General features: G+C 39.2%; 1 protein-coding gene across 1 annotated transcript in view; it reads left to right on the forward strand.

The window, feature by feature from the left end:
• Positions 1-27,431, forward strand: part of FRMD4B (FERM domain containing 4B) — a 363,826-nt gene that overhangs the window by 93,232 nt on the left and 243,163 nt on the right. The window contains exon 2 of the mRNA XM_007984946.3: positions 8,846-8,973. The gene's annotated coding sequence lies outside the window, so the exon portion shown is untranslated. The remainder of the gene's footprint in view (positions 1-8,845; positions 8,974-27,431) is intronic.

Genomic DNA, 27,431 nt, shown 5'->3' on the forward strand with positions numbered 1-27,431 from the left:
TGTAGGTTCTGGGGACGCAGAAAAGAACAAGACAGCAAGGTTCTCAATCATGCGGAGGTTATGGTCTATCGTGGGGAATGATACACCAATAAAGAGTTCAAAGGAGATAAATTCAAATAGTGGCAAGTGCTGTCAAGAAATGAAGAAGCTATGGCATTATGGATGACTGGAGGGCTACTCTCTGGTGGGCAGGGATGGTTTCTCTGAGAGAAGACATCTGAACTGAGGCCCAAACAGCAGGAAGAAATGAGCCGTATGCATATCTGGGGAACAAGATTCCAGAAAAAACAAAGCTTCAAGGACAAGTGTCCCAAAATAAAATTAGCTTGGTGTGTTTAAGTACATAAAGAAAACCACTCCACTCTCACTGCCTCACTTGACCAACCTTAAAAAAAAAAAAAAAAGTAAAGAAAACCACTGTGGCTAAAGCTTAATGACTAACAGAACATACAATATAAGTCCGGGAGGAAGATAGGAAACTATGTCCTATAATCATGCTCCAGTATGGAGTTTGAATTTCTTTCTAAGTGTAACAGAAAGTCTCAGAGGAGCTACATTCGGGGAGGGGTGATTTGCTATCTTCAGATTTGGGTTTCAAAAAAATCACTCCAGAGCTCAAAACCACTCAGAAACTCAGAGTAAGTTTTAAGAAAATATACATTTGCTTCAGGAAAAAAAGGTTATTGTAAATTATTTTTAAAAGAACTAAAGAAATGACAAGAGATACCATATACATGGAAGAGGAAGATCAATATCATGAAATGTTGAGTATTTATAAGTATTTATAAATTCATTGTAGTTCTAAGCAAAATCCCCAGCATTCTGAAATTTGAATGAAAATGTAAGTAATCAATAATTTTGTTGTTGTTGTTGTTGTTGACAGAGTCTCTCGCTCTATTGCCCAGGCTGGAGTACAATGGCATGATCTTGCCTCAGTGCAACCTGTGCCTCCTAGGTTCAAGCGATTCTCGTGCCTTAGCCCCTCAAGTAGCTGGGATTACAGGTTTGCATCACCACAGCTGGCTAATTTTTTATTTTTTTTTTAGTAGAGATGGGTTTTCACCACATTGGCCAGGCTGGTCTCGAGCTCCTGGCCTCAAGTGACCCACCCACCTCGGCTCCCAAAGTGCTGGGATTACAGGCATGAGCCACCATGCCCAGCCACATTCAAGAATTTATTATAAAGCCATAGATAGTTTTATTGGTGAAGGGTAATTGAAAAATAGATCAATAGGACAGAAAAGAGAGCCCAATGTTGAACTAAACAAATATGGTTCTTTCTATATGATATAGGATGCTTTAGAAGTTACAGAAGAAAACACAGTATCAAAAGTAAATGGTATTGTTACAACTGATAGCCCATAAGAAAAAAAAAATCAGATTCCTATGTCACACTTTGTACAAGAATAAATTGAGAGATGGATTAACCACTTAAATATAAGAAATAAAAATGTAAAACCTTTAGATGGAGAAAAAAGGAATCTTAGAATAAAGTAGATTTTATAAACTAGAGACTCAAAAATCACACTCAAGATTGGATGAATTTCACTATATCGAAATGTATAATTTCTGCATAGCATAGCACCATAAAATAAAAAGACAAGCAACAAACTGGTAGAAGGCATTTGCAACCCCAAATAACTACCAAAAGCAAGTTTCCAGAATCTCTAATGAACTCCTACAAATCAAAAAGGGAAATTTAAACTACCCAATAGAAAAACAGATAGTTTATTAACAGGCACTTCCACAAGGGGGAGACATGAATGAGCAGTAAAAATATGAAAAGGTTTTCCACAGTGGTAATAAAAGCAGGAAATGCAAGTTTAAAAATCATAATGAAACTGCATTTTATGCCCGTCAGAATAGCAGAAATTCAAAAGGCTGCCAGTGAGACTTGGCAAAGAATTGAGGTAAACAGGCACTCTGAGCCGTGGCAGGTGGTACTTTGGAGAGCAAGTTGTCATTCCCTAGTTAGACTTCTAAACACACAGATTCTACACCACCAAGATTCTGCTTCGGAACAGAAATCAGCAGCGTTTCTCAAAGGAGGGACTGTTGATATTTCGTGTGGGACAAGCCTTTGTTATTCAGGACTCTCATGCACTGTAGAAAATTTAGCATCCCCCCTATTCCATCCCCATCTCACAAAAGATTGTCCCACATTTCCAAGTAATACTTTGGAGGATTGGACCACCCCAGGTGAGATTTACCAGGAGAAATTCCTGCATATACCCACACAGTGCTGCCATGTACTCTCATGTAGGTTGTTCCCCAAACACCTCTCACAACTAAACAGAGAGGCCTGTGTACAGAAGGAGAACCATGAGGATGTGTGTTGTCGCATCCTTTGTTATAACAAAAATTGGACACTACCCAAATAGCCATCAGTCCACAAATGGAGAATTAAACTATAATTCAGTCATACAACAGAACACTATGCAACAGTTAATAATCTAGATCTCAAAAAACCATGTTGAGTAAAATTTAATAGGCAGCATAATACACTTTATAAAAAGTTTAAAATTAAAATATCATAGAATATATTTGGACACACATACACACACACACAGGAACTAAATATCTACCAAATTTGGAAGAATGGTTGCCTCTGAAGATGAAGGAAGAATTGGACTGGAGAAATTAACATAGAAGATAAATTCTGTGTGGTTCTATCACATAAAACGGTAAAGACAGGATGTGAAAAAATATGAAAACAACATTTGTTAGTTTTGAATGATGGGCGCATGGATAGGAGTTTGTGGCATTTTCTTCTGTATATTTCCATATTTTACCCCCACTTTGGCTGCTGAATGTACAGTGAATGGGGGTGAGTGGAAGGGTGAGGATGGAGATTGGGTGGTGGGAGGCAGTACTGGAACCAGAGAGGAGCCAAGCGAGGACCCCAACATCCCTCTCTCAACTGCTTTGAACTCCAAGAGTGTGTGACCACTTTTTTGCTTCATTTCTCTATTGCGCAAAAGGTTTTCCTGGATGAACACTTCCCCTTGTAGCATCCTCTGCCTTCCAAGTATTGAAATTGTCACCTAACCAAGCCAGGAACTTGTCAACAGCTAGATTTTTTAGCAGAATGACGCATTCAAGTGATGTCTAAATAATTTAAGTCTGCCCCATCCCCATTCCTACAATTTTGCTTCTACATCCTTTTTTGTCTTGAACATTTTTTTATTGTGGTAAAATATGCATAACAAGGCTGGACGCAGTGGCTCATGCCTGTAATCCCAGCACTTTGGGATGCCAAGGCCCAAGAATCATTTGAAGCCAAGAATTCAAGAACAGCCTGAGCAACAAAGCGAGAACCTGTCTCTGCAAAAAAAATTAAAAGTTACCCAGGTGTGGTAACGCTGCCTGTGTAGTCCCAGCTTATGAGGTGGGAGGATCACAGGAGCCAAGAGGTTCGAGGCTGCAGTGAGCCACGATTGCATCACTGTACCCCAGCCTGGGTGACAAGACGAGACCCTATCTCAACAGTATATATATACTATTATATTCTATAATATATACTATATATACAGTATATACTATATATACACTGAGGCCCAAACTATATTATATATACTATATATAGCATATAATATATGCTATATATAGCATACAGTATATATAGTATACATAGCATATTTAGTATATATACTATATTGTATATAGTATATATAGCACATATAGTATATATTATATATACTATATACTGTACATATAGTATATATGGTATATATATTTAATATACTATTAAATATTATTGTAAATAACATACTGATATATAATAGTATGAATAGTATACTAGTATGTACACTAGTGTATATAATATTTTATATTTTATATTATATATTTTATATATATACACACATAGATAACATAAAAGTTACCATTTTAACAATTTAAAAATTACAATTGGCCAGGCACAGTGGCTCATGCCTGTGAACCCAGCACTTTGGAAGGCAGATGCAGGAGGATTGCTTGAGCCTAGGAGTTCCAGACCAGCCTGGGCAACATAGTGAGACCTCATCTCTATAAATATTTTTTTAAAAAATCTGGGCACGGTGGTGCATGCCTGTGGTCCCAGCTACTCGGGAGGCTGAGGTGGGAGGGTCGCTTGAGCCTGGGGGTTTGAGATTGCCGTGAGCCATGATTGTGTCACTGCACTCCAGCCTGGACAACAGAGTAAGACCCTGTCTAAGTGCATTCACAAGGTTGAACAGCCACTACCACCATCCATCTCCAGAACGTTTTTCATCATCCTGAACTGAAACTCTATGCCCATTAAACAGTAACTTCCCACTCCCCAGTACCCCCAGCCTCTTGTAAACTCTGCTCTACTTTCTGTCTCTGTGAATTCAACTGTTCTAGATAGTAATTACTATTCAACTATTCCAGATACTAATCACTCCATGTAAGTGGAATCATACAATATTTATCCTTTCATGTCTGACCTATTTCATTTAGTATAATGTTTTCAGGACTCATTTATGCTGTAACATATATCAGAATCTCATTCCTTTTTAAGGTGAAAAGAATTATAGTCCATGGTATGTATATGCTGTATTTTGTTTATCCATTAATCTGTTGATGGACATTTGGATTGTTTCCACCTTTGGTAATTGTGGATAATACTTCTATGAACACTAGTGTGCAAATATCTGTTCAAGGCCCTCCTTTCAATTCTTTTGGGTATCTGCCCAGAGATGGAATTGCTGGATCATACGGTAATTCTGTATTTAACCTTGTGAGAGACTACTAAACAGCTTTTCACAGTGGCTGCACCATTTTACAATCCCATCATCAATACACTAGAGTTCCCGTTTTTCCACATTCTCACCAACACTTTTTATTTTCCTTTCGTTCCCCATATATCTGTCCTAGTGGGTGTGAAATGGTATCTCATTGCGGTTTATCCTATAGTTTTTTTTTATTATCAGTGTTAGGAAAGCATTGTACATATTTCTGTCTGATTGATTGATCCATAACACCTATGTTTTTTAGTATTTCAGCATTTCCCAAAGTGTGCTCCACAGAATATTGATTGCATTACTAGAGGTTTTATTATTAGAGATTTATTATTAGAGATTTCATATATTAGAGGTTTCTGTGGGATAAGAAAAGTGAGGGAGGGAGACTCTCTGGTTAAGTAAGCTGAGAAAGGAAGCAAACTCCAGTAGAGTCATTTCCAGTGCATATATAACTTCTGCAAATTCAGCAAGTGAGTAGGAGATGGTAACTCAGTCTCCTGTCCTTTGATTGGTCTCAGTTTTTTCAAGTCTTTTATGCTGAGAATGATTCTGTTATTTAAAGATACGCATCTTTTTATACAAATGGTCCATAAATAGAGCCTTTTATGTAGTCCTTGAAGAAAATTTTATCTGTCGCAACTTTGAAGGAAAAACTGGCTATATTCATGAAGATGTAGTTCGTGGGCTCTATGTTGGCACTTTCCCTAAGGGATTTTCCAGTTATTTTGACTATACACAGTTTTCACTTTGAACTGACTTTAGAAACTACCTCCCCGGTAAGATGCAATTTTACTGCCTATCTTCCCCTTGAAGATTGGAAAGACCTTGAAAAGCCCTACTGTAAAGGAACCTGATCAACACAATTTAAACCAGGAGTTGGCAAACTTTCTCTGTGAAGGGCCAGATAGTGGATATTTTCAGCCCTGTGGACCAGACAGTTTCTGTTACAGCTATTCTACTCTGCCGTTGTAGCTCGCTAACAGCCGTAGACAATCAGTACATAAATGAATAGACATGGATGTGTGCCAATAAAACTTTATTTAGAAAAATATGCAGCATGCTAGATTTAAAACTACTGGCAAGCAGTAGTTTTCTGATGCTTGGTTTAGACCATCATGACCAAGGTTTATTGAATGGCCTTCCTCTCCTTTTTTTTTTTTTTTTTTAAAAAAAAACCTAAAACCTATAGTAAACCCTTAGATTCCTGAACTTGAATTCAAATATTAGAGGGCTTCACCTCTTCATGAATGACACTGAAGGTTGATGACAGGTTGTTACTTTTCAGGTGTCTGGATTTTCATCTCTGTGGTACCAGAACTAGTCACTTGGTGAGTGTTAAGGGCTGAATTATGCCAGCCCCTAGATTGATATATTGAAGTCCTAATTCATAGCACCTCAGAATGTGACTGTGTGTGTAGATAGGGTCTCTAAAGAGGTGATGAAGTTAAAATTAGGCCTTGAGGATGGGCCCTAATACAGTGTGATTGGTGTCTTTATGAGAAGAAATATGGGCACAAAAAGAGGTACCAGGGGTGTTTGGGTACAGAGGAAAGACCATGTAAAGAGGTGGCCATCTGCAAGCCAAGGAGAGAGGCCTCAGAGGACACCCGCCCTGTTGACACCTTGATCTTGAACTTTCAGCCTCCAGAAATGTGAGAACATACATTTTGTTGTGTAAGCCGTGCAGTCTTTGGTATTTTGTTATGGCAGCCCTAGCAAACTAACAACAGTAGGTGATTGTAACTCATCTACCCCACCTCACTGAGATCTTAAATTTCTTTGCTCATTCCCAGATACCCAATGTCACAAGTATCTTGTACCAAATTGTATAGGTGGAGTCGAGTGCTTTAATTATATTTGCATATTTGGTGTGTTCGTGGATCTTAAGACATAACCCTCCTGCATGTTAACACTTATAGAATAGATTCTCACAAGCCGGGTGCGGTGGTTCACGCCTGTAATCCCAGCACTTTGGGAGGCCGAGGTGGGTGGATCACAAGGTCAGGAGATGGAGACCATCCTGGCTAATATGGTAAAACCCCGTCTCTACTAAAAATACAAAAACTTAGTCAGGTGTGCTGGCGGACACCTGTAGTCCCAGCTACTCGGGAGGCTGAGTCAGGAGAATGGCGTGGACCCAGGAGGCATAGCTTGCAGTGAGCCAAGATCGCACCACTGCACTCCAGCCTGGGCGACAGAGCGAGGCTCCATCTTAAAAAAAAAAAAAAAAACAAAAACAAAAAACATAGATACCCACAATGCTCTCATCTCAGTTTTCCTTTCTTTCTCTCTTTAGTTTCCTTCCAAATATTGTCCACTTTATTTCTATTCCTGGATTCTGGGGTTTTCAAACAGATGCATATTTTTTTGGTTTATAGTGCTGCTTATTGCAGGCAGGAATGGAATCTGAGAACTAACCAGTTATGCGGAACCTCAGACAAGGTATCTATTTCCCTGACTTCCTTTCCTTACCTTCCTAGTATAATAGCATCCATATTATCTTTGGAGTTTCTAGAAGCATTAGCAGAATACAAGTGATGTGCCTGGCATAGTGTACGGCTTATGTTGTACACTTAATAAATAGTAGCTATTGAAAGCAATCAGAAATCAGAAGATATCTGTTTATTTCTCTTTTTTCTGTCTTTGTGATCCAAGTTGACAGCAGCTGTGTAGTCTTTGTTAACACCCACTAAAGAAGTAAGGGATTTAACTAGTTCTTTGCACATGCCATTAGAAACTGCTTGGTATATCATTGTTTACAGGGCTTAATCCCTCAAGGAGCTTTTGTCTCCAGGCAGACACAAGAAAGATGTGGAGAGATGACGTGATAAGGCAGAAAATGTACTGTGTCATTCCAGTTCCAGCTCTGCCCTGTGTAACATTTTACAAGTTGCTTTCTCTCTCTCTTTCTGGACCTTATTTATCTTATTTGTAAAGTGGGAGCTTAGACTAAAACACATCTCTAGTGTATCCTCTTTTTGCCTAATGTTTCACTGAGAAATCATGAGGACCAAGAGGATGACTGGGTGTGAGAATTCTTCATACCGATCTTAGTACTACCCAAACCATGACTCCATGCCCAACATGCTTTTCTCCTAAAAGGGTACTAAAAAATATTGCCTGCAAGAAACTCTCAACCTATTCTCCTTTCCGTGCTCTCATTTGAGTTTAGCTCCTTGAATATTGAGTTCCTGCTAGAAAAATGGCTTTGTTCTATAGCATCAGTAAGGAGAGAGAGGGCAAAGGTGTTTGTGAAGAAATCCCATTGACTTCCTGCTTCTTGTGCCACCTTGCACCTAGATGCCTTGCACATTCAGGGGGAGTGGAGGGGCAGGTGGTGTGGGGAGGTGCCATGCGGATGGTGCCACAGAGAGTTTCACTTACCACAGGGCAGAACAAGGGATACCACATCTGCCACTTCTGCCTTCCTCCTTGTCCTGTTTTTACACACGGGTGCGTGTGAAACAGTGTGACCTCACAAGTAACAAGGGAGAAGCATGCTTATTGACCTAAGTGGAGCTTCTGGGGGGAAAGCTGTTTTCTTTTCTGTAGTAGGGAGAACGAGAAATGCGTATACATGAGGATATCTTATGGCGTGATATGCACGCTAGATTTCATCAGTATTCATGACGTGTTTCATTCTCACCACACTGACATCTGTTAAAAACAAGATTCAGGAATGCCATTCTGGTTTCAGTAACTCTGAAACATGGCTTCCGAGGGGATGTATTACTGAGTTCTCTCTCCCATTTGACAGCCCTGATTTTGCAACTGAGTGTAGATAACTTTGAGCACTTCAGAATCTCCTCCTACAGAGACAGTAGAAGTCTAAAACGGTGTGTTCAGTGACATGCATCCTGTAAGAAGACAAATTGGTATGAAATCTTTAGTTGTTAAGGAGACTAGCCTCAATTTCATCTGTATTTCGAGAGAACTCTATTCTAAATCTCATGTAATTAGGTGAATTTCTAAAACTGTAATTAAACTGTAGTCAGCCTGGGGAAAATTAGAAATAAATTAGAAGTGTCACTGACTTGAGATTTATAGTTTCTCCGCCTGTGCCTACAGAAATTAAGGAGCTTCTCTCTTCTGTATTACAGGCTTTGATGAGAAATCCAGAAGAAAGAATGTGTGAAAGAAAAAGATGACATCTATGCATAGCAAAGAAAATCTCAAGATTATTACAGTAAAAACAAAAGAAAGGCAAGAGAATACTCACTAGTTAAAGGTAAGTGGACATTTCTGTAAATGCTGAACTCTTTGTTATGTTAGATAGAACAGAAAAGTGAGTTTATGTGTGTTTGCATGTAAGCACGCATTGACTTGTCAAGCAGGGCTTGGACAGGATGTGATATGTGATATGGCATATTAGCAAAATATTTGCATTACTAGCAAATGATGAAGAAAATTAATAAATACAGTTACTCCCCTACTTTCAAATGAAAGTCAAACACCCTGAAGTTGAATGATATGCTTACATTTTATAGGTCTTTTCCTACAGAGCAAAATAAACAAAAAAAATTAAAATGTACTAATCGTACTGTGCCTTAGACATATTTCCTATATTTTCAATATTTATACACACATTTATAAAAGTATTTTCTTTTTATTTGCAGTTGAGCAGCTTCACCAACTTAAGTCCAGTGGACAACTGAGCAAAGCAAATAGTTGATTCTTTTTATATGTGCAATGATTTTCATCTTTAGCTTAATTGGAGTAAGGGAGTGCTTTGTATGCTTAGTATCATTACTTGGGTTTTATTTTCCATTTTCCACTGCTTTTATAGTATAATAAGAAGAGGATGGAATATTTGAACAGTTGCACAAGCATTGTCACAATGGTAGCAGTGCTATAGAAACCAAACTGCCAGGCATGTAGGCAACACAACCAGATGAGGTCTCAAAATGTTTCTTCATGAGATGCTCTCAGAAGTTCATATCTGACAGACAAAAACGGTTTGAAGAACATCGATGTAAAATATGCAAAACTATGAACTGCACGTAAGTGAAATGTGCAACAGTTAGGAACAGCATTTTATGTCTCAAAATGCTTCCTCTGGTGAAATCATTGCAGTTCCAGATGCTGGCGCCTGCTGGAGAGATGTAGCAGTCAAGGACGTCGACTCTGGAGATCTTGCCCTACCACTTACCACTTGCACGATTGTGGTCAAAATGATTAATCTCCCTCTGTCTCAGTTTCCTCATCTGTAAAATGTGGGAGATATTAAAACCTACCTTACAGAGTTGCTCAGCAGATGAAATGAGTCAATATTTCAAGGCAAAGCACTTGAAAGAATGCTGAGCACATAGAAAGTGCTCAGTAATTATTGGTTGATTTTATCATTGAGTAAAGTGTACTCAGGGATGGAAATTTCATTTGTTTGTTTTAAAGGGGGCAAAGATGTGGAAGAGCATAACAGATGTTGGGGAAGTGGAAGATACCAGTTCTTTAACTCTGGGCGTATTTGTACTGTTCAAGCAGCTGTCAAAGGAACTAAAGGGTGCCAGGCAGAGATGGAAGAAAGCTACAGGGGATCAGTGTACTTCTCAAACAAACTCTTACTGATTGTCTCCTTGATTCGAGTACCTTGAGAAGCATCGGAGAATACAGACTTAAAGGATGCAGGACTTTTCTTAAGTTACAAATAAGACCGTCTTAAACTCTTTGCTGTAATCTGTAAGGCTGGACTTGACCTGGTCCCAGACATTGTCTCTAACCTCACCTCCTTAGCTCCCTGTGCTCATTCTTGCCTTCTTTGGATTCCCTCTAAAACATAAGCAGTGATTTTCCACTTGGATTTTTTGCACCCACTGCACAGTGCTGCCTGGCTTCTTACCCTCCGTTGTTCCTGTGTCTTTTTCCTTTAAGTCTCAGAATGGGGCTTCTCTGGCTTCTCTACTAAAGGAGCTCCCTCTGAGAAGTGAGCGTCCAAAAATATTGTGTCCACTGTCATTCTCATCAACAACGAATGTGAGAGCCTGTTTTTCCATATCCCTGTAACAAGGAGTATTCCAAAATTGTTTCATCCTTGCCAGTCTGATAGGTGCTGAACTTGATTATTTAAAGTAGGTACAAGAGAGGATGCACAGATATGCAATGAGGGCAGAAGTTAGTCATTCATTAACTCACCTTTAGAGCCTTCCTTGTTTTCTCTATAGCACTCATTACTAGCAGGAATTAATTTGTCTCTTCAGTTACTTTTCACCTGCCTTCCCTCCTGGTGTATAAGTTCCCTGAGGCCTGGGACAGCATTTGCCCTCTTCACAGTAATATTCTGGGATCCTGGTCCAGCAATTGCCATATACGAGGTACTCAATAAACACTTTGAGAGTGAAAGAATGAATGAGAAAGACAGGATCTTGTAATTGAAATAGACAGACAACATCTTTACAACAGTGCTAGAGGCTCAGAAATAGAAGGGAGTCTTACAAAAAGTTAGACCCAGGTAGGCAGGAGCAATATTGAAACCATTAACAGCCTCTCAGCACAAATAAGGATCAGCCTAAATAGGCATTGGCCATAGTGCTGGGCAGGGTCTAAAAGGGTCTCTTTTGGCAGTAGATTTTACCCTTGAGGTGCTGGATTGTGGGGAGGTGGCTGGGATTCAACAGTGGGGCTCAGGGGACTGGTCAGTTGCCAACCACTATGGTGGAATTGCCAGTATCTTAACCAAGCACAGCTGTATGTGTGCATTTCTACTCAATATCAGTCCTGATTATAGTACCAAGCAGAACTCTTTCTAGTCCTGATTGTACTGGAATACTGTTCTCTGCCTTGGATCAATAAGAAGAGTCATCCAGGCCCGGGTGTGCTGGCTCACGCCTGTAATCCCAGCACTTTGGGAGGCTGAGGTGGGTGGATCACTTGAGGTCAGGAGTTTGAGACCAGCATGGTCAACATGATGAAACCCTGTCTCCACAAAAAATACAAAAATTAGCCAGACATGGTGGTGCATGCCTGTAATCCCAGCTACTTGGGAGGCTGAGGCAGGAGAATCACTTGAATCCGGGAGGCAGAAGCTGCAGTGAGCAGAGATCGTGCCCCTGGACACCAGCCTGTGCAGCAGAGTAAGTGAGACTCCATCTCAAAAAAAAAAAAAAAAAAAAAAAGAAGAAGCAGTCTCCAAATACAGTCAGAGGACTCTGATGCCCTCAAATTTCACCCCGAGCACCCTTCTGCCCGCATTGCATACCAGCAAGTCCTCCCTTATGCCTCTTTTATTTCATGTATGTGGATTTTGTACTAATATGTCATAGTTTTGCACATTTTAGGGATACATGTGATATTTTGATACATGTATACAATGTGTAATGATCAAATCAGGGTAATTGGGATATCTATCACCGTGAATATTTATCTTTTCTTTGTGTCGGGATACCTATTTTAAATAACCATGCTCATCACCTATGAGACTGGCAAGGACAAAAAATATTTTAAATACTCCTCATTGGAAGGATATGGACAAAAAGGCTCTTGTATACTGTTGATGAGAATACCAGTAAGGGCAATATTTTTAGAAGTTAGCTTGGCAGTGCTTATCAAAATTCTAAATGCACATTCTTATTGACCAGGTAGCATAACTTTTAGGGATTTATCTTCCAGTTAAACTATCTGAAATACAAAATGATGTATGCACAAGTGTGTTCACATTAGCATTGTTATAATAGCAAAATTATGGGAGCAATTTGTATGGTTGCTGATCAGAGAGGAGTGGATAAATGATGGTGCTTACATCTGATAGAATACGGTGAGACCTTTAAAAAGTGTCAGGTAGATCTCTTAAATGTATGAAGTAAAAGAGTGAAAAAAGCTGCCAAAATGGTGTGTATTATGAAATCCTGACACATGCTGCAACATGGATGACCCTTGCGGGCATTATGCTGCGTGAAATAAGCCAGTCACAAAAGGATAAATACTGTGTGATCTTACTTATATGAGGTACCTAATGTAGTCACATTCATAGAGATGGAAAGCAGAGTGGTGGTTGCCAAGAGCTGTAGGGAAGAGGGAATGGGGAGTTACAGTTTAATGGGCACCGCGTTTCAGTTTGAGATAATGAAAATGTTCTAGTGAAGGATGAGAGTGATGTTTGCACAATAACGTGAATGTACTTAATAGCACTGAACTGTACACTTAAAAATGGTTTAAATGATCAATTTGTGTTTTATCTGTTTTACCACAGTTTTTTTTAATATTAAGAAGAGGAAAACTTTCCTGGTTTTTCCAAAGAAAAAGTGTTAATAGTTTAAAATACCACCGTAATACATTTTAGTGACAATCAGCTAAAATTTCTTAGTAGTCTCAGGATCTAAAACAAAAGTACAATATTTTTAAAAGAAAAAAAAATCTATTTTCTTTTTTTTTTTTTCTTGAGACGGAGTCTCTCTCCGCCGCCCAGGCTGGAGTGCAGTGGCGTGGTCTCGGCTCACTGCAAGCTCTGCCTCCCGGGTTCTTACTATTGTCCTGCCTCAGCCTCCCCAGTGACTGGGACTACAGGTGCCCGCCACCACGCCCAGCTAATTTTTCATATTTTTAGTAGAGACGGGGTTTCACTGTGTTAGCCAGGATGGTCTCCATCTCCTGATCTCATGATCCACCTGCCTCGGCCTCCCAAAGTGCTGGGATTACAGGAGTGAGTACCGGGCCAGGCCTGTTTTCGTTTTAAATGATGCCTCATACACCTAACTTTAGTGGTGCAAATTAAGAAACAACAAATTACTAGCCAACTGTCAAATCACAGTACCTCCTAGTTCTGCTGGGGATTAAATGAGTTACACTTGTTCTTTTAAGAACTTTACAAGGGTTAAGTTATTTAATCCCCAGCAGAACTAGGAGATATTGTGATTTCCATTTCACAGATGAGATCACTGAGAACAGAGAGGTTATGTAATATGCCCCAGGTCACACAGCTGGTGAGATGCAGAACTGGTTGTCATCAAACCCCAAAATTATATGGCCCCAGAGCACAAAATAGTCTGAGCCACTGTTTTACCAACTCCCAGCTCTGAAGAGCTTCTGTATTAGAAGAGCCATCTATAAACTATGTTGACCTTTTTAAGATTTCTAATGCATAGTTACAACTGAAAAGCTTGAGTGCACTGATACAGCTACTAGCTTTTCTTCAGTAGATGCTTGTTAACTTGAAATATGTAAATTATTTGTCTCTAACTGGGAAATTATTCTTTAACATTTACCTAGCTCCTTGGCTGGGCGTGGTGGCTCATGTCTGTAATCCCAGCATTTGGGAGGTCGAGGTGGGCAGATCACTCAAGGTCAGGAGTTTGAGACCAGCCTGGCCAACATGGTGAAACCCAGTCTTTACTAAAAATACAAAAATTAACTGGGCGTGGTGGCGCATGCCTATAATCCCAGCTACTTGGGAGGCTGAGGCAGAAGAATTACTTGAGCCTGGGAGGTGAATGTTGCAGTGAGCCGAGAAGGAGCCACTGCACTACAGCCTGGATGACAGAGTAAGACTCCGTCTCAGAAAAAGAACAACAAAAAACAAACAAACAAACATTTAACCAGCTTCTTACTGAACACAGTCATGGAGGAGAACATGGAAGGGAAGGCTACATATAAAAACACAAGTGTTCTAAGGTTTTATCAGAGAAGAGCTCTGAAAGGAATTCTCCATATTGGATGGGGAAAACGTGATCTTATATTCTTCTCCCTAAGGTTCATGTCTCCCAAAATATTAGGTTCATTTTTAAAATATAGTTCATGTTTATATTCAAACAAATTTAGGAAATGCTGAATTAAAAGGCATTAAATAGTTTCTCTTCTGCAGGAATTCTTAAGGACTTAAACACCATGAGTTGCCAAAAATCAGGTATATTAAATAATATATAACAATATATTATATAACATATAAATATAAATATATTTATATTATATTATATTATATATTTATATTTATATAATATGTAATTGTTTCCCAGAGTTCTTTTTACCACAGAGCCCTCCTCCCATGGAAAATGTTGAGGGGTTAATGCTTCCTGGATCACTTTTTGGAAATCTTTGTATTAGGGATTTTCCAAATCTACCACCAGAGGTCAGTTTTCCCCTCGTTTTATATTCTGACTAAACATTGACAAAACTTAATTTTCTCTTTGCACACCTGAGACAGGCTGACATTTTTCAAGTAGACTTTGCTTAAAACTTTTAAGAGATGAGTGAAAGAAATAAGAAAAATAAGAATCCCTATAAATAGTCACATTTCCAAAACCTATGAGGCTGAGCCAAAGAAATAGCAAATCTACGAAGCTCTCTTGTACCAGTATGGAGAACAAATTCTCAGCCATATTGCTTGGCTCTTTTTCCCTCCTGTTTCTCAGCCAAGTGGCCTTTCTGTCATCTCAGCCCCCAAGCGCATCTGTGGGCTTATCTTATTACATCTGAGGATAAATCCCATAGACCCTTGTGTTTTCACGGTTCAAATTATTTTCTGATTTAAATATCCTGGGTCTGCAGTGTGATCTTTCCTTTCAGTCCTGGTTGGCAGTTCTGAGATAGCTCTGTGATAATGAACAAATATGGCACTCCTGTGAATGTTCTAGTCCTGAGAAAAGCAACTATGCAGTTAATATGCTACCCTCCCTTCCCCTGCCAGGACAGACATTATTAATCAACACAGCACCCTTTCTTTATAGAACTCAGGTCTCACAATACTTCCCGAAATAGGACTCCAGGCAGGCATTACCAATAGATTGGTGTTAATGTGAAAATACTCTAAGCCTAAGTTGTAAATTCCTTCCACCTCTGGACTATTCTCTGTTGACTGTCTTTTGAATGTTAATCTCCGTAATCCTCTACCCAACACACACACACATGCACACACACACACACACACATACACACAGTTTTAAAAGTTTGTTTCAAATCCACAATAATGAAAACCTACTCATTACAGCCCCAGCATTTCCTTATTCATACCTTATCCTTAGCAAACTATATGGGTGCAACACCTGATTTAAAGAGAAGGCTTGTTACATCCCAGCATATGCCAGAAGCTCCGCACTTACCCCATTCTGTTGTTTAACTTCGGATTCCTATTGATAACATGGCGTATGCCCTATTTTAATTAGCACTTGCTTAGAGTTGCCTTTGTGTGAGGTATTTAGGAAATGGCCTGAGTTCTTGATCAATCTTTAGTAAAAGCTGTGGTATTAAAGGTATTAAAAGGCCTAACCTGTTATGGTAGACTTTGAAACAAATTGTCATCTGACAGTTTCATTTCTTTTTAATGCTGAAAGCTTATTTTAGCATTAAAGAATAAGAGGGTAATATAGTGTAGTCATTAAGCATATCCTCTGGAGTTAGATGGGATTCAACTCTTGGCTCCCCCACTTACTGTGCTTTGGGGTCTTTGGAGAGTTACTAATTAATCCTTCTAAGTCTTCTGGAAAAAAATTAAAAATAATACCTACCCCATTGTGGTGCTTTTATAAAACATTATTTTGCATCTACTTTGTATCAAGTGCAAAACATCACTGTGAGGATTGAATGAATTGGGAATTTACTGCACCTGGCACCAAGGTGGCACTATTATTAATCTTTTGAAACACTTTGATGTTTCAGCTGAAGCCATCACGAAAGGTAGGGGCAAAAGAAGATATGCATATTATTGAACTGCAGATCGATTAGAGACGAGATTTAGGTGTAGGCTGGCCAGCAGGGTCAATATTTAATTTTTCAATTAAATATTGTGCATTGGAAGTGAACTTTCCCCCGTGGGCAGTAGGGTATGCTGTGCGAACAGGATAACTACTGCTAGCACTGGTTTCAGGTGACAATGTCTCTCTTCACCTTGGGGGAGTGTGATCGTGAACTAATAAGCAGCAAGTTCAACTTTGCTGATAGTTCTCTAGCTTCTGTTTCTTGTGAACTTTAACTCCATGTGTGTTTCTTACGGCAGTAGAATTGATTAACTTTTACTGCATGTCCTTTCTGGCCAATGCAGTGTTGAAATGAATTTACCATGTAAGTAGGAGGTGACGCTAATACACTGGATGTTGTTAAGAAGGCATCATGGAAATACTATATAAATTAACTACTGATGAGAGATAATAACACTACGAAAAACCATGGAAGAGATGAAAGCTTTTTAAAGCAATAATAGCCCATCACCTACCTTCCTATTTGCCTAAGTCACTGTCTGGCTGTAGAGAGGTAAGGAGAGGTAAAGTACATAAAAGCAGAGGGTTGGGGGTAGGTAGAAATAAAAGACTGTTATACAACCTTAACCTTAAATGTAAATGGACTAAATGCTCCAATTAAAAGACACAGACTGGCAAACTGGATAAAGAGTCAAGACCCATCAGTCTGCTGTATTCAGGAGACCCATCTCACACGCAGAGACATACATAGGCTCAAAATAAAGGGATGGAGGAAGATTTACCAAGCAAATGGAGAACAAAAAAAAAGCGGGGGTTGCAATACTAGTCTCTGATAAAACAGACTTTAAACCATCAAAGATCAAAAGAGACAAAGAAGGCCATTACATAATGGCAAAGGGATCAATTCAACAGGAAGAGCTAACTATCCTAAATATATATGCACCCAATACAGGAGCACCCAGATTCATAAAGCAAGTCCTTAGAGACTTACAAAGAGACTTAGACTCCCATACAATAATAATGGGAGACTTCAACACTCCACTGTCAACATTAGACAGATCAACGAGACAGAAAGTTAACAAGGATATCCAGGAATTGAACTCATCTCTGCAGCAAGCAGACCTAATAGACATCTATAGAACTCTCCACCCCAAATCAACAGAATATACATTCTTCTCAGCACCACATCGTACTTACTCCAAAATTGACCACGTAATTGGAAGTAAAGCACTCCTCAGCAAATGTACAAGAACAGAAATTGTAACAAACTGTCTCTCAGACCACAGTGCAATCAAACTAGAACTCAGGACTAAGAAACTCAATCAAAACCGCTCAACTACATGGAAACTGAACAACCTGCTCCTGAATGACTACTGGGTACATAACGAAATGAAGGCAGAAATAAAGATGTTCTTTGAAACCAATGAGAACAAAGATACAACATACCAGAATCTCTGGGACACATTTAAAGCAGTGTGTAGAGGGAAATTTATAGCACTAAATGCCCACAAGAGAAAGCAGGAAAGATCTAAAATTGACACTCTAACATCGCAATTAAAAGAACTAGAGAAGCAAGAGCAAACACATTCGAAAGCTAGCAGAAGGCAAGAAATAACTAAGATCAGAGCAGAACTGAAGGAGATAGAGACACAAAAAACCCTCCAAAAAATCAATGAATCCAGGAGTTGGTTTTTTGAAAAGATCAACAAAATTGACAGACCACTAGCAAGACTAATAAAGAAGAAAAGAGAGAAGAATCAAATCGACGCAATTAAAAATGATAAAGGGGATATCACCACCGACCCCACAGAAATACAAACTACCGTCAGAGAATACTATAAACACCTCTATGCAAATAAACTGGAAAATCTAGAAGAAATGGATAATTTCCTGGACACTTACACTGTTCCAAGACTAAACCAGGAAGAAGTTGAATCCCTGAATAGACCAATAGCAGGCTCTGAAATTGAGGCAATAATTAATAGCCTACCAACCAAAAAAAGTCCAGGACCAGATGGATTCACAGCTGAATTCTACCAGAGGTACAAGGAGGAGCTGGTACCATTCCTTCTGAAACTATTCCAATCAATAGAAAAAGAGGGAATCCTCCCTAACTCATTTTATGAGGCCAACATCATCCTGATACCAAAGCCTGGCAGAGACACAACAAAAAAAGAGAATTTTAGACCAATATCCCTGATGAACATCGATGCAAAAATCCTCAATAAAATACTGGCAAACCGGATTCAGCAGCACATCAAAAAGCTTATCCACCATGATCAAGTGGACTTCATCCCTGGGATGCAAGGCTGGTTCAACATTCGCAAATCAATAAACATAATCCAGCATATAAACAGAACCAAAGACAAGAACCACATCATTATCTCAATAGATGCAGAAAAGGCTTTTGACAAAATTCAACAGCCCTTCATGCTAAAAACGCTCAATAAATTTGGTATTGATGGAACGTACCTCAAAATAATAAGAGCTATTTATGACAAGCCCACAGCCAATATCATACTGAATGGGCAAAAACTGGAAAAATTCCCTTTGAAAACTGGCACAAGACAGGGATGCCCTCTCTCACCACTCCTATTCAACATAGTGTTGGAAGTTCTGGCTAGGGCAATCAGGCAAGAGAAAGAAATCAAGGGGATTCAGTTAGGAAAAGAAGAAGTCAAATTGTCCCTGTTTGCAGATGACATGATTGTATATTTAGAAAACCCCATTGTCTCAGCCCAAAATCTCCTTAAGCTGATAAGCAACTTCAGCAAAGTCTCAGGATACAAAATTAATGTGCAAAAATCACAAGCATTCTTATACACCAGTAACAGTCAAACAGAGAGCCAAATCAGGAATGAACTTCCATTCACAATTGCTTCAAAGAGAATAAAATACCTAGGAATCCAACTTACAAGGGATGTAAAGGACCTCTTCAAGGAGAACTACAAACCACTGCTCAGTGAAATAAAAGAGGACACAAACAAATGGCAGAACATACCATGCTCATGGATAGGAAGAATCAATATCGTGAAAATGGCCATACTGCCCAAGGTAATTTATAGATTCAATGCCATCCCCATCAAGCTACCAATGAGCTTCTTCACAGAATTGGAAAAAACTGCTTTAAAGTTCATATGGAACCAAAAAAGAGCCCGCATCTCCAAGACAATCCTAAGTCAAAAGAACAAAGCTGGAGGCATCACGCTACCTGACTTCAAACTATACTACAAGGCTACAGTAACCAAAACAGCATGGTAATGGTACCAAAACAGAGATATAGACCAATGGAACAGAACAGAGTCCTCAGAAATAATACCACACATCTACAGCCATCTGATCTTTGACAAACCTGAGAGAAACAAGAAATGGGGAAAGGATTCCCTATTTAATAAATGGTGCTGGGAAAACTGGCTAGCCATAAGTAGAAAGCTGAAACTGGATCCTTTCCTTACTCCTTATACGAAAATTAATTCAAGATGGATTAGAGATTTAAATGTTAGACCTAATACCATAAAAATCCTAGAAGAAAACCTAGGTAGTACCATTCAGGACATAGGCACGGGCAAAGACTTCATGTCTAAAACACCAAAAGCAACGGCAGCAAAAGCCAAAATTGACAAATGGGATCTCATTAAACTAAAGAGCTTCTGCACAGCAAAAGAAACTACCATCAGAGTGAACAGGCAACCTACAGAATGGGAGAAAATTTTTGCAATCTACTCATCTGACAAAGGGCTAATATCCAGAACCTACAAAGAACTCAAACAAATTTACAAGAAAAAAACAAACAACCCCATCCAAAAGTGGGCAAAGGATATGAACAGACATTTCTCAAAAGAAGACATTCATACAGCCAACAGACACATGAAAAAATGCTCATCATCACTGGCCATCAGAGAAATGCAAATCAAAACCACAATGAGATACCATCTCACACCAGTTAGAATGGCGATCATTCAAAAGTCAGGAAACAACAGGTGCTGGAGAGGATGTGGAGAAATAGGAACACTTTGACACTGTTGGTGGGATTGTAAACTAGTTCAACCATTATGGAAAACAGTATGGCGATTCCTCAAGGATCTAGAACTAGATGTACCATATGACCCAGCCATCCCATTACTGGGTATATACCCAAAGGATTATAAATTATGCTGCTATAAAGACACATGCACACGTATGTTTATTGCAGCACTATTCACAATAGCAAAGACTTGGAATCCACCCAAATGTCCATCAGTGACAGATTGGATTAAGAAAATGTGGCACATATACACCATGGAATACTATGCAGCCATAAAAAAGGATGAGTTTGTGTCCTTTGTAGGGACATGGATGCAGCTGGAAACCATCATTCTTAGCAAACTATCACAAGAACAGAAAACCAAACACCGCATGTTCTCACTCATAGGCGGGAACTGAACAATGAGATCACTTGGACTCGGGAAGGGGAACATCACACACCGGGGCCTATCATGGGGAGGGGGGAGGGGGGAGGGATTGCATTGGGAGTTATACCTGATGTAAATGACGAGTTGATGGGTGCAGCACACCAACATGGCACAAGTATACATATGTAGCAAACCTGCACGTTGTGCACATGTACCCTACAACTTAAAGTTTAATAATAATAAATAAATTAAAAAAAAAAAAAAGACTGTTATAGTTCAAGTCCTAATTACCAAAGCTAAAGTCAACAGCACCTATGAATTTTCTATATTGCATCTATATAACTTGTTATTTAGAATCTTACATTCATTATTTTAGCTTTGTCTCTTGAAATCAGCTTCAGAAATTACCTTCCTAAGCAAATTTTAAATTCACCTTTGAATTTTTAAAGAAGTTGCTTTTTTATTTAAATCCTACATTAGGATTTAAGGTAGTCAACATATATCTTACCTCAATTCTTTTGTCTTATAAAAGTAATTCTGTTTCTGACAATCTAATAGGAGAAAAAATATCTCATTTGTTTAATATTTATTTCTGATTATCAGTGAAGGATTTTTGTATATTTATTGGCTGTATTTCTTATGAAAATTGCTTATTTCCATCCCTCTTTTTCTGTGGATTTGCTTCTTATATTAGTAAGTTAAGAGAGAAACAATTCAGAGGTGACAGACTAAGGCACATGTGCCTTAATAATACAATCCTGACAGTGCTGTGGCTTTCACCTGTAATCCTGTTGCTTTGGGAGGCCAAAGTGGGAGGATCGCTTGAGTCCAGGAGTTTGATACTGCAGTGAGCTATGATCACACCACTGCACTCCAGCCTGGGTGACAGAGCGAGATCTTGTCTCTAAAAAATATATAAATATAAATATAACAATACAATCCTGATTTAAAAGTAATCCCAAATAATTGGAGAACGTAAATCTGCCTGATCTTTAGAGTGGCTGATAACCCATTCTCCCTTTTAGAGTCATTCTTGAGCTCACAGATGGCTGGTTCCTCTGTCTGAGGTCCCTGTCAGCCCTGTGGCAGTTGCAGAGAACTGGAAGGGCAAGCGTCCTTGTAGTCCCTGCGGATTTCCATAGAAGCGGCAGGTGGTACTGTTGAACAGTCCTCCTCGGCAGACAGCAGTGGCATCATTTGGCTTAAAGAAAGAACTTTAAGAAAAGATATGTAATTCTGGCTGGGCGTGGTGGCTCATGCCTGTAATCCCAGCACTTTGGGAGGCCGAGGTGGGCAGATTGCTTGAGGTCAGGAGTTGGAGACCAGTCTGGCCAACATGGTGAAACGTCTCTACTAAAAATACAAAAATTACCCGAGTGTGGTGGTTCGCACCTGTAATCCCAGCTACTTGGGAGGCTGAGGCTGGAAAATCGCTTGAACCTGGGAGGTGGAGGTTGCAGAGAGCTGAGATGGCACCACCACACTCTGGCTTGGGTGACAAGGCAAGATTCTGTCTCAAAAAAAAAAAAAAAAAAAAAAAAAAAAAAAAGATATGTAGTTCCTCCATCAGTCTGGGCAGTAATTGAGTCTTATTTATTTCTTAATCTTTCACTTGGTGGAAATGTTGTCTTGATGAATAGCCAGAGCGTTTTTTGCTTATTTGTGTGTTTTCTTTCTTTGTTGCCCAGGATGGTGGGATAAGTGAAGAATGACTTGTTTTGCCAAAATGAGATTTCTTTTAGGGCCATGCTTTAGAAAATGGGATTTCTTTAGTAAGTTGGCAAAGCTTATGAACCCTTTCTTAGAAAAATATCTTTTAAAATTAAACAAATTATTTTGAAATAACAGTTTCTAAAACATTGAATACTATAAAAATTTTATATATTATAAAAACAAAGGTTCTTATATATTAATGCAATAAAAAACAATTTCTAGTAATAGATCTAATAACTACTGTAATGTCAAAGTTGTCAGGAGTATAAACAATATTTTGCAATATATGTAACCACCATGATGTGATCTCAAAATATCTGTGGTTTCTATTGGTGACTGAGTCACAAGTACTGCTAATATTTCTATAGTTTGTTACCTATATTCACAATTGAAGAAACACTAAATTCCAGTTAGAGACAGTGATAATAAAAAATTATAAATTGCGCATATAATTCAAGTTCTATTTTTGAAATCTGTGCAAAGATCCTTTGGGGCTTATGGATGCCCCAAAGTGAGGCATCCTTGGCTGGAGTGGGGATAAGGGTTGACTTTGGGGATAAGGATAAGGGTTACAAAGGGACATGAAGGACTTTTTTGAGGTGCTAGAACTGTTCAATCATGATTGTGATGATGGTTACGTGACTGTATATGTTTGTCAAAAACTTACAGACTGTATGCCAAAAAGGGTGAAGTTTGCTGTACGTAATGAGGCCTTGATAGAAGAAGTAACGAAATAAAAGAATTAGGAAGGGAAAGAAAATGAAAGAAAGAATAATGAGTTGAATATTCCTGCTAGTGAGAAGAACTACTGTATAAAGGTCCTTGTTGCATTGGAGTTGGGTTTCCTGCACAGTTATTCAGTGCTTTATTGAGAGTCCGTGTAGCAATAGGGAGTGAAGTGAAAAGACTCTGAAACAAGACTCCCTGAATTCAAATTCTGGCTCTGCCACTAATTTGCTGTGTGACCCTGGGAAAGTGACATGACATCTCTATGCCTCACTTTCTTCATCTATAAAATGAAAACGATAATAATTGTACCTACCTCATAAGATTTTTTGAGGGTTAAATGGGCTTATATATTTGAAGTGCCTAGAATAGTGCCTGGCACATAGGAAGCATTATAATGTCATATAGTATTTAGAAATGCTTGGGGGAAGAGGCTGAGGCCATGATGAGGACCTTAACACCAGTAACTGCATAAGTAATCACAGAAAAATAGTATTTGGTCAAGAGAAGTTAGTCATTAATTTTTTTAAATGAGTGTGTGTCCCAAAGACACATCAGCTTACTTGTTAATATACTTTTAAATGCATTTGAAACACCTTTTTTTTTTTGGCTCTGTCTGAACCTCAGCTCTCAAATGGATCCAGTCCCCAACATCCTCTTCCGTTTCCAAATAACTTCCTCTGTTGGACCACCCTACATGATGCATTTCCAGAAGACAAAGCCAGTGATTTTTATGCAGTGTTTGCAAATAACAATCACATCCAAGGATGTAATAAAGGTACCAGGTCTTCTGGTTGACACAGGCAGTGAATACTTATATTTGAGTCATTAATTACGGTTGGTATGCAGTACCATCCAGACAGTCCAGAAAGCTGTGTTAAATACGTACAATGCAGCAAAATGTTCATCGGTGAAGTCTCCAGTGGAGTCCTGCTGAAGTGTTTCACTAGTTGGAGCACAGTTTGTGGGTTGGCAGATAAATGACCTATAAGTGAAGACTTTTAAAATAACTTTCTATTGCCACACACAGTACCAGACAACAGCCTGGTTATCTGGGAGACCAGAACCACAGAATTATGGAAACCTAAAATCATGAAGTCATCCAAAAACTTTATTTAAAATAGTTTCAGCCTTTCTCACTAAAGCTTAAACACAATTTGTTTTTGTTTTTGTTTTTGTTTGTTTGTTTGTTTTTTGAGATGGAGTCTTGCTCTGTAACCCAGGCTGGAGTGCAGTGGTGCAATCTCTGCCCACTGCAGCTTCCGCCGCCCGGGTTCAAGCGATTCTCCTGCTTCAGCCTCCTGAGTAGCTGGGACTATAGGCTTGCACCACCACGCCCAGCTAATTTTTTTTTTTTTTTTTTTTTTGTATTTTTAGTGGAGACAGGGTTTCACCATACTGGTCAGGCTGGACTTGAGCTCCTGACCTCGTGATCCGCCTGCCTCAGCCTCCCAAAGTGCTGGGATTAGAGGTGTGAGCCACCACGCCCGGCCTGCAATTTATAAGGTACCAGAAAGGAACATACGACATATCACAATGACTTCTTTTTAGTGTCAGTATACAGTCAATTCTCATTATTTGAGCTAGTTATATTCAATAAAGTTGCCATGAACACCAAATTAGCAAATACTGAAACATCACACCTAGGGGGAAATGAGTTATGCTGCTATAAACCCCGTCACAACATTCTCATCAGCCAGTCAGTACATAACCTTGTTTTAAATGTGTTTCTGTTTAAGGACACATTATTTAATATATATGGTTGATTCATTAACATTGAACTCATGCCAACAGTACTATAATTCGTGTTTGAATGAAGCTTATCTAAGACATACTATTTTTTTTACAAGGACATCGTATCTGTCTTCCACTTAGGAACTTTGTCCATTTGGGCTGCTCTGACAAAATACCATAAGCTGGGTAGCTTATAAACAACAGAAATGTATTTCTTACAGTTCTGGAGGCTGGGAAATTCACCATGAAGACAACAGCCCATTTGGCGTCAATGGATGAGGGTCCTGTTAATGCCACTTGACAGTCCACTTGATTTGGTAGACCCTGAGAAAGGTCCACTTTCTGGTTCATAAATGGTACCTTCTCATTGTGTCTTCACTTGGTAGAAGGGGTAAGGCAGCTCTCTGGGGCCTCTTTCATGAGGTCACTAATCCCGTTCCTGAGGGCCGTGTTCTCCTGAGCTAATCATGTCCCAGAGGCCCTATCTCCTATCATTCTTACACTGGTGATTAGGCTTCAAACTATGAATTTTGGAAATACACAAACATTCAGACCACAGCTAATTCAGCAGTTCAGCACTGTCCTTGGGGGGCATTTTAAACAGCAAAATCACCAACCAAAAGCACCAACATGTGAAAAACCTGTTGCTAAATAGACTATGAAAGGGACACGTGTACCTAAGATGAGCTGAAACAAAAGGGCAGTGTTTTATTTTGTTATACCTAAGCTGAGAACAGGAGCATTGTGTGACTCAAATTTTTTGCTGTTCCCCAAAAGTCAGAGAATGATTGTAAAAATACCTCGAGCAAAGACCAAGTATGGTGGCTCATGCCTGTAATCGCAGCGCTTTGGGAGGCCAAGGCAGGAGGATCACTTGAGCCCAGGAGTTTGAGGCTGCAGTGAGCTATGATTGTGCCACTGCACTACAGCCTGGGCAACAGAGCGAGATGCTGTGTCTATTTTTTTTTAAAGTACCTTGAGTATTGATTTTGGGGTTGTAAATGAATTCTAACCAGTAGGCAAGTTTGAATTTGTAAATAATGAGGACCGACTATGTCAATAAATTTTGTCTCACAAAAAAAGGGCCCTTATGGTCCTTCCCTTCATTCCTGAACAACATTGGCTAACTATACAACTTACACTGGACTCATGCCCAGTGAGTCATATATATAAGTCAGAGCTCAGCTCTCCCTGCCCTATGGTTCACCAGTCTCTCCATCGGAGAGCTTTCAGGGCATAGAGGTCTGCAAGCTACTGCCTGTGGGCCAAATTCAGCACAATACCTATTTTGCTACTGTCCTGAGCTAAGAATTTTTTTTCTTTTTCATTTTTAAATGGTTGTGGGGGGAAATCAAGTAACTATTTGACACATGAAAATGATACAAAATTCAAATTTTGGTGTCCACAGATAAAGTTTTATTGAAACAAAGTCATGCACATTTGCTTACATGTTGATAGCTGCTTTCATGTTATAAGGCAGAAATGAATAATTGCCATAGTGATCATATAGCCCACAGAGCTGAAAATATTTACAGTCTGGTCCTTTATAGAAAAGTTTGTTGACTCCTGACCTAAAACATTGCAGCTTATCACATTGGAGGCTCTTGCACAGGCAGTTAAAAGCGCTGTATGGAAGTGATACCTCACCTAGCAGGGTTTCTGTCTCCCCTGCCCCCTTCCTTTTTTTTTTTTTTTTGTTTTGTTTTGTTTTGTTTGTTTTGTTTTGAGACTGAGTCTCGTTTTGTCACCTAGGCTGGAGTGCAGTGGCATGATCTCAACTCACTGCAACCTCTGCCTCCTGGGTTCAAGCGATTTTCCTGCCTCAGCCTCCTGAGTAGCTGGAACTACAGGCGCACACCACCACACCCAGCTAATTTTTTGTATTTTCAGTAGAGACGGGGTTTCACCATGTTAGTCAGGATGGCCTCGATCTCCTGACCTCAAGTGATCCGCCAGCCTCGGCTTCCCAAAGTGCTGGGATTACAGGCGTGAGCCACCATACCCGGCCCCTCTTCTTTTAATGTAAGTTTAGATTTCAAATCCCTATGAATGTACTTTGTATGTTGAAGCAGATTAGAAAGTATCAGGCTGCTTCTATTAACAGATCTGCAGAAACCAATTTAAATGCAACTGAAGGGAACTCATCAGAGTGAAAATAAAATAATGACACCGACATTTTTGTGTTAAAGTTATGCCATGAAATTCCAGTAGTGTTGTTTCCTATCAATTAAGAAAGTAATATTTGTTTCATTTTGTCTTTATTTTTTGTTTTAATAGCCGAACGTTATCTTAAACATCACTTAGGCCAGGGCAATCCGAGAGAATTTTCTACAAAGTTGGACATGTTTCAGATCTGTGTTATCCAATATGGTAGCCACTAATACCTGTGGCTGCTGAGCAGTTGAAAGGTGGCTGGTGTGACTGAGGAACTGAATTTTTAATTTTTGTTTAATTTTAATTAATTTAAGATGAAATAGTCACATGTGGCTAGTGACTAGCTTTTG

Source organism: Chlorocebus sabaeus, chromosome 22 (genome assembly GCF_047675955.1).
Source record: "Chlorocebus sabaeus isolate Y175 chromosome 22, mChlSab1.0.hap1, whole genome shotgun sequence".
NCBI classification, from domain to species: Eukaryota; Metazoa; Chordata; class Mammalia; order Primates; family Cercopithecidae; genus Chlorocebus; species Chlorocebus sabaeus.